This window comes from Phytophthora infestans, genomic scaffold, assembly GCF_000142945.1.
Source record: "Phytophthora infestans T30-4 supercont1.15 genomic scaffold, whole genome shotgun sequence".
In the NCBI taxonomy this organism is placed as follows: Eukaryota; Oomycota; class Peronosporomycetes; order Peronosporales; family Peronosporaceae; genus Phytophthora; species Phytophthora infestans.
In genome coordinates, this window is record NW_003303744.1 from 3,038,032 (window position 1) to 3,046,903 (window position 8,872).

Below are 8,872 nucleotides of genomic sequence, written 5' to 3' on the forward strand. Positions count from 1 at the left end.
CAGGATGCTATGCGGTATCTAAACATCATACAACATATACCACATTAGTTTCATGTTGTATATACATCATCTCACAAACCTTACCAAACTCCCAGCCGCCTACTCGCATCTTCTTCAGAGCAACATCATCCTGCGCGAGCGCCTGCATCTCGTCTTTTGTCAGCGTGTTCCAATTGTTTGTGGTTGTGTTCCAGTCACGTCGCAGCTTGCCGATAGCTGCCTGCAGACGTCGCTTCTCCAGCTCTCTTTGGGCTTTCCTCTTGTCACGATTGAGGAGCGCTGCACCGTCCAAACTACCATCACTATCACTTGAGAGAATTTCATCTGCATCTTCGCTGAGATGGTCGTCGTCCGTGTGCTTTGCAGACAAGTCCTGCTCCTCAATATACCAGTCATCCGAATCTTCGCCTTCGCCATCCAAGTCCGAGCTGAGAGCTCCATTATCATAACCTTCAACGGATGCATTCATAGCTGGAGCGGAAGACGTGAGTGGCTTAGTTGTATTCATAATCAAAACCCTGTCCCAAAGTACTTCACATCACGCGTCAATATACATCTTCTATGCGTTCACACATGCAGTATATATATCATCGCAGAAGCTACCTGGCCGTTTGATGTCTGGTTGGAGGCAGGGCTGTGGCTTCGAGTGGTATTGGTGGTGATCTGAAACAACATAACATCAGATACAGCTGAACACAATTAGTTAATGTAGTATGTTCAGCATGTCGAGAATCACGTACTTTGATGCAGACAGCATACTCTCGTCGTCTGCATCTGAATCCTCAACTGGTTCAGCAAGGTGCGGACTGCCGGTTTTCTTCTGCTTCTTCGCTGCGGGAGACTTTGACGATTCCTTCCTCCTTGCAGCTGCTTGTGCTTTCAGCGCTGCTTGGCGCGCTTCAGCCCCGCTGCGTTCTTCGTCGACCACGTGCGCACGTTCTCTTGCTTTCTCGGCATCACGTCGTGCAGATATAGACTCCACACGGGCTACAGCTTCCATTTCTTTGAACGCGTTCCTTTTCTTCGCCAAAGCTTCGCGCTGGGCCTTGGTTATCTTCTTCTTCCCCTTTCCAGTTTTTTTTCTCCGCTTTGGCCTTAGCTGCGAGACGAGCTGCCCGCAGCTTCTTTGCCGCTGTAATGTACGACGCCGTCTTTCCAATAGGTGGTCGGCTCGGAAGCGCCGGAATGGATTGCCCACGAGTCATAGCCGTCGTCGTCTGCCTTACCTTCGTCGCGGCCACCGTGGTCCTCTGTGTTGCCCCCGCGGTCTCGTTCCCGAAGTCAGCATTCGTCTCCCTCTCTCCGTTCAGGTATGCTGTGTGTTGGGCAGTCAAGCGCACCCGATCCTCCGAGCTTTTGCCTTCCAGGCGGGCGAGGAAGGCTTCTGACTCGCGACGCGTTTTGCGTCGGCCAGCCATCTCTGGTCCCCGTTGCTTTTTCTCGAATGTGTGAAATCAGTGGATTACACGAGGCGAGAGTCAGCAACCTTTGTGACAAATCTGAGGAGTTTTGTGTGCGTGTTCTGTGCATTTTTCAGCCTAACCCTGTGCATTTCACTGTCTTTAACATGTTGTATATACAACATGTGGAAAAACAGGACCTGGCGCACCTTTTGGTCACATGTCGTCAAATACAACCTATAAGTGCGGGGGGGGGGTTAATAAAGGACGCCGGATAGCCGATTGGTTTCGGCTCCTGGCTGGATTCTGCTGCTTCTATTCTTCGTCGCTGGCGTTGAAGCGGTGCAACTGTGTTTCGTTTCCGCTAGACATAGACCAAGCAAGATATGACGACCACGCGAGGATCGCTGCCGAAGAGCAACCAGCATGAGTAACCGCCAATTGGATACGTCTTACGACAGGACTTTCTGGATCTAAATCCTTAAGAAGCGGAAACAAGCGGATGGCGATCGCGGTGAGTGCATCCAGTACCTTCTTGCTGACGCGAAGATTTCCGTCGAGAGCGTGCAGCAGGCTGCAAATATGATATGCTGCATTACTTCGATTCACACCAAAGTCTGAGTGTCGAAGCTTGGACAACTAATGGAGAGCTTGCCTTGATTATTATTCCGCTGGGTATCTTAGCTATCGTGTGGCCTTCTTGATTGTTGCTGAAGATGTAATTGAGCCCTTTATTTGCTATACTCTATCCGGGGCGTCTCTGTCGAAGCTCCACCGAGCTGTCTTCTTGTTGCACCAATTCGCATGCTGTGCTCCTTCACGCCGAAAGTAATGTGATGTTAGGTCAATGTTTACACCAGCTGATTGCGCAACACGATCGATCACGCGGCTAGCATGAGCAAATACGGTGGTAGTGAAATCGACTCGAAGGTTTGTTGCGGCAAAACGAGACCCGTAGGCTCTGAGGGCGCTTCCAGCAGGTCAACCAAAGGCACATCCAGCGATAGCGCTCCAATCGTGTGTACGACTTTGGCGGGGAGATCGCGAGCTAGGCCCGGGCATGGTGTATCTTGAGCGAGTATGGCTAACGCAATGGCAAGCAAAGGGCACGTTGCAAAGCCGACCTCTGGGAAGAGCGATAACGCTTGCTCCCCCCCACGTCTTAACTCGAGCCAAAGAAAGGCAAATACGTTGCCTGCTGAATGTTTTGCTTGCGGACCTACGTTTAATCAGACGCCCAATAAAACGAGTACCAAAGTTGGCATGGCGGCGCAGCACAGCATCCCAGCTGTCGCTCCCGGAACTGGCCAAACTATACAGATACATCATCAGCTCTTTAGCCCTTTCGTGTGCCTCCTTCATAAACTATAGTACATCAATCAAAGCCATTTGCTACTAAAAGGACGCTTTTCTCGACCTTTAGCAAAATCACGGTAATCGTTATGGAATATCGCTTGTAGCAAATCGTTGAAGATAGCATGATGATGCAACCTGATGCATGATTCTGACTTGAGTAAAGTATGCTTTGATGATTGCGAGTCCTACGGTATATGCTATGAGCCACAAGATCAGTTGAACTTCGGTGAAAAGTCGCTATTTTATTAATAGAGGCTGGGTCGTACAGTTCTTTACACAACCCCCTAAAAAGGCGATTTGTGTGCCCTTTAACCACGAAAGTATAAATCAGACTTATTGTATGGAGGGGCTTTAGCTACGAGACAGCCACCACCATGCTTCAGCAAAAGCTGTCGAGTGTCTTTTCCATTTTAAGCACCGGGCTTCTAGAGATGCTCGGTGATTGGGGAACTTGTCAAGCAGCCGAAGTTTGGCTTGTCGATAGTACTGCATGGCCGCGTTGTGAGCTAACGGTTTACCTCTGTAACGGGCCAATTATCTCGTCCGGCCGTGGGGCGGGTCGTCGCTCCACAGTGCTGCACTACGGCGTTCTCTAGACCAAGTAGTACACAGTACTGGCCGACAGGACCCACTTGATCCTGCGCCGGAGCGTCCACCACTTGTCCGCTCCTACTTAATTATCAGAAGGTAGACTGCCTTAGCCACCTGCTAGTGCAGCCTACACTTCCCTCCAGTCACACACACGCCAGATTCCCCGTCAGCACGCGTACGACCTTCACGCTCGTCCACTCGACTCGCTACTCACTGAGTATAATCGAACCCACCTGTTCCCAACAGAGCAGATTCTCAGCTGAGCGACCCTCACCACTTCTCCGCATCCGATCACTGGATTCATCGGGATGTGCAGGGCGCACGTGCTGCACGATGATGGCCCTTGCATCATTCGCGCCACTTGCCGCCTCATACAACCCAATATCTTTCCATACTTCGCTTGTGATCGCCCGGCACGGCACGTGCCACTCATGCATCTCATCCTCGTCTAAAAGGGATACATTGTGGTCCACATGAGCTGCCAGCCTGTCACACTGCAACTGCAACTGCAACTGCATGTCCATCCTCTCGTCGTCCTGATCGGCTTCGTTACGGTCCATTTGACCGTCCGATCCATAGACCTCGTTAAATGCAAGGTACATACCAAATTTATCCATGACAGACACAAACAACTATCCACTCTCGTCATTATCAACACATCTCCTTACGTACTCTTCCTCAACATCTTCTTCTTCTTTGAGGAATAAAAAACGATCCGACGGCAGTTGCTTTTTCCCGCAATGTGTTTTCAGGTTGCAGCTCGTCTAAATCCCATGGCGGACCAATAACAGGGAGTTTTTGAGTGATTTGGTATACATATGTCTTTTACACATAGATCGAACTTGATACGTCCGATCGAGTGGCTTAGACGCTCGCCTAGCCCTATCTGTTTTTTTTGTTAACATGACGATATTTCACTCACTAACATTGGCTTTAACCCCTTCGCTTTGTAACGGGGTACGTAGCCCTAAGTGTACCCCTAGTTACATGAAGTGTGACACGTCATACTTCGGGATATTTGGTACAAGGTAGCAAGGTCGTCCAAAGCCAACCATTGGCTGATGACATTGCTTTTCTGTAGGTGGCTTATAGTTTGTATTTAGCTCAAGCTTAGCCTACCTTTAAATATACTCAGTTTACAATCTACCTTAAATGGGTCACTTCGCTCCCTTTTGATAAAGAGGGGACCTGTGAACTGCCGTTCACTGAGAGTTTGTATACTCTCGGAAGCCAACTTCCTCTAGCGCAAGGTGCTGTGTGACCCCGTCACACTTGGTAGCACTCGTAGTCAATCCACGCCACCGCGGGTAGACTACCTGAACCTCTCCGAAGTTTGTTGCCATGCATAGGAACAATTTTCCCATCTGAACGACACACAGTTCGAGTCGGTTCGGAAGATGGCAGGCATCTTCGGGATTGAGGCTCGCAGAGCCTGGTGGTGTCAACACCGACCGATCAGCTCGATTGCGTCAGCACGTCTGACGCTTACGAGCAGGGGCTCATCGCGCATGTGCGGGACCCTGCAGGCTCCAGCGGCGGAGACAAACGCGCCACACCCGAAGCCAATACGGCTAAAAGTTAAGCCGTATGTAAGGGAAGAAAGGTGATAACATTCACTTCTGGGCTTGAGAAGTAGAGCTTGCGATGGACGCGGCTCTGATCTCGACCGAGCAGCTCCGTGTTGCTTTTGCACTCTCCAACATTAGCGGTCATGCTAAGAGCTGGGTGTACACGCGGGAGGCGACATCCCCTGGATGTTTCACATCCTGGCTCAGCTGTGCGAACAGCTCCGAGCCGCGTTCCTCCCGGCGAGCTACGAGTACCGCCAGCACTCGCGCTTTCTATCGTGCAAGCAAGGGAGGCGTGAGATGCACGAGTACGTCCAAGCGATACGGGAGCTCACGGCGTACCTAATGGCCAGTTTACTTAACGAACACATCAAGGTGACTGTGTTCATGAACGGCCTTCGCGTGGGCCCGACGCGCGCTCAGCTGTTCCGGGCGCAGTCAAGCATCCTCGAAGAGGCGAATTAAGTGGCTCTTCAGGAAGAATACAGTTATCTTCAGGCGCGCACGCCGGTCTCAGCGTGACCAGGGAGTTCTGTGTCCAATCCCGGTCAAGCAAACCCCGTTCCCATGGGACTTGGGTCCGCCGAGCAGTGCGACATTCGCTGCTTCGGCTGCGGGGAGACTTCAAGCGCGACTGCCCCGCGGAAAGATTCCACAGACAGACTTTCTTTAAGCCTGTCCTCAAGGGTCGCTCACAGAAGCTAGGACCTCCGGGGACGGGGGAACGCCGGAAACCAGAAGCGCCCTACTGGGGAAGAACTAAGTCTTCGTGGAGGGTGCGCGGGTGGCGTGTTCCCGGCGAAGAGCAGCGGCGGGTTGCTCGTAGTACGCGGATGTGGACAGGGATACGATCACCCCTTCAGAATCTTGATCAATTCTGGTGCGTCGATAAATTTTGCACGCCGCCAGACGGTTGCTCGTAATAGCAACAAGTTGTCCGATGCTTTGAGAGAAAGCAAGGGCAATGGGACGGTGTCAGTACGACTGGCGAGGCGAGGCAATTGGTACCAGCCGCCCTGCGAAGTCCGACAGAGCATTGGTGAGTCATGCTCCCTACTCTGTCAGGACTCGGGGCGCCCGCAAGGGTTGCCAGGGTACCGAAGCATTCAGCAGATGCTTGGGAGTCGTCGACATATATGACGACTCCGAGGATGTTTTGATGGTGGTGGCGCCCAGGGGAGGCGCTGGCCAAGTGGGTAACTTAGGTCCACAAGCGGGTAACATAGTTCCGCAGACAGCCGCAGCTGTCACGAACGATTGCAAAAGCGTGTTCAAGGTGGTTAATAAAGTTCCACACACGGTCGCCCAGATCTTAACTGAAGAGGAAGACGTCGGATACGCTTCCTGTTTGGGTAACATAGTGCCACACGCGGTCGTCCAAACTTTCAGTATTCACTGAAGAGGAAGACGTCGGCCATGCTTTCTGTGTGGGTAACACAGTACCAAACGAGGCCTCGAGTGCCTCGGATGTCGGCGCTCCGGCATTTCCAGACGTGGGTAACAAAGTTCCACATCACGGTCGCCGTCGACGACGACGTCGCTTCAAGCGAGGGCCCGGGCTCCTTCGACAAGGCCGGTGGAAGAGTGTTATCACAACTTCGATGGCGAGACCTATTTACCCGTCAAGGCTTCTGGTGTCCACTTGGAACCGTCGCCAGAGGTTGCAGAGATACTTTACCTCGAGGAAATGACGGTCGAGTCTTTCCCGGCTAACCTCAAGGCCGGAAAGGTTGCCGAGGTGGTGCTCATAAGACCTGAGACCATTCGGGGGGAGCTGAAATCCTCCTCTGGCTTGGACGAGAACGTCCTGGAAGACCGGAACTAGCAGCGTCAGACGCGCTTGGGCTCTGAGATCCTTACAAACACCATGGATTCGGTGTATCCTTTGGTGACGGAGTATGCAGACGTGATGAACAAACACCCACCAACCCAGCTCCCACCAGATCGAGGCGTACGGCATGAGATTGAACTCGTTCCTGGCACAAAATACTGTGTCACGAGGCAATGGCCTCTTCCGCGCGAACAGTGCGAGGTCATTGACGCCTTCTTCGCCGCGAAAGCGAAGGCAGGCAAGGTGCGGGCGTCGAAGTCCCCGCACTCGACGCCCGCTTTCTGCGTTCGGAAGCCGAACGGAAAGTGGCATCTAGTTCATGCTTATAACAAGCTGAACAACGCGACGGTGTCGGCCCAAACACCAATCCCACGAAAGGATGTGCTGTTAAACAACATGGCCGGAAGCGTACTGTACACTGCGCTGGATTTGGTAGACGGATACTACCAGCTCCTGATGCGCGAGAGCGACATCCCGCTCACCGTGGTGAGCACTCCAAGCGGCATGCTTTGAGAGTGGATCGTCATATTGCAGGGCTTTGCTAATGCCCCGGTGACGTCCAACCGCATGGTGACGCAATTGTTCCGGCCACTACGTGCCTTCGTACAGACGTACTTCGACGACAACTTCGTCCATAGCCGTGCCGAGGAAGGCAAGACGGCCATGGAGGTGCATCTGGAGCACCTCCGTCGATGATGCGAGTGAACAAGATCTACGCCAACATCGACAAGTGTGTCTTCGCGTCACTAGATATTAAGGTTATCGGTTGCTTCGTCAGCAACGTGGGCGTTCGGGCTGACCCAGATAAGGTCCAGGCCATTGCAGCATGGCCAACGCCCCGATCCCAGAAGGATACTCGAACGTGGTTGAGTCTGGCCAACTACCTTCACAAGTACAGAACAGGGTACGCGGGCTTCGCTAAGCCCTTGTTGGGCCTCCTTCAATAGGATATCAGCTGACGCTGTGAGCCAGAGCACCGGAATGCTTTTGACAGCATCAAGGTCATCCTCCAAGATGCTCCTGTACCTGGCCCTGCCGGGCGAGACGTGACCGTTCAGCGTCGTCTGCAATGCCTCCGACTACGCCATCGAGTGTGCACTGCTGCAGGCCGACGCGGCTGGATCATCTCATTCAAGTCCAGGCAGCTCAAAGCCCCCGAACGGAGCTACCCTGTTCACGACAAGGAGCTCCTGGAAATGAAGTATGCCCTTGTTTAGTTTCAGGTTCACCTTCTGGACTCACGACCCTTTATGATCTACACAGACCACGCATCCTTTAGGACGGCGACTAATTCGGCTCACCTCTCCCAACGGATGGCGAGGTGGCTGTCCTTCTTCGCGGAGTACAACTTCCGCGTCGAGTACAAGCCGGGCAAGCTCAACGTGCTTGCGGACGCCCTCTCTCGGCGTCCAGACTACGAGCTGGCCCACATCACACGGGTGACAACGGATTTATATGATAGGATACGCATAGCGTATCGGGACGATGAGGCTGTCGCGCCTATCGTCAAGCTCCTCACGGCAGGAACGAGCGCGAAGTCCGACTGGCTTTCGTCGCGACAGCGCTCCCGTCTCCACCGATATGAATTGAAGGATGTCCTCCTCTATTACCGGGTGGAGCCCAATGAACCTCCACGGGTGGTCGTACCCAACGACGAGAATCTGAAGTTTGATATCCTCGCGGAGGTGCACAACGCGCCCTCCAGCGGCCACTTGGGACGCGAGAAGTCCTTTCTGTCGGTCTCTAAGGCCCTTTGGTGGACCCAAATGTACAAGTGGGATGCCCGATACGTAAAGCCATGTGAAACATGCCAGCGGGTCAAACCCGCAGGGCCCTCTTCGGCTCCACTACACAGCCTGCCCGTACCGGCTGACTGTTGGAAGTCGATGAGTCTTGACTTAATCTTTGGGTTTCCCTCCAACGGACACGGCAACACCGGAATTTTAGTGTTCGTGAGTCTCTGAGCAAGATGGTACATCTTACTCCAGTTCCTGTTACCGTTACGGGCGAACAATCCGCCAGGTTGCTCGTCGATGGCGTGTTTCGTTATCACGGTCCACCGGAGACGATTGTCTCGGACCGAGACCACGTGGCTCACAGCTGCGTTTTGGAAAACGCTGTTCCCT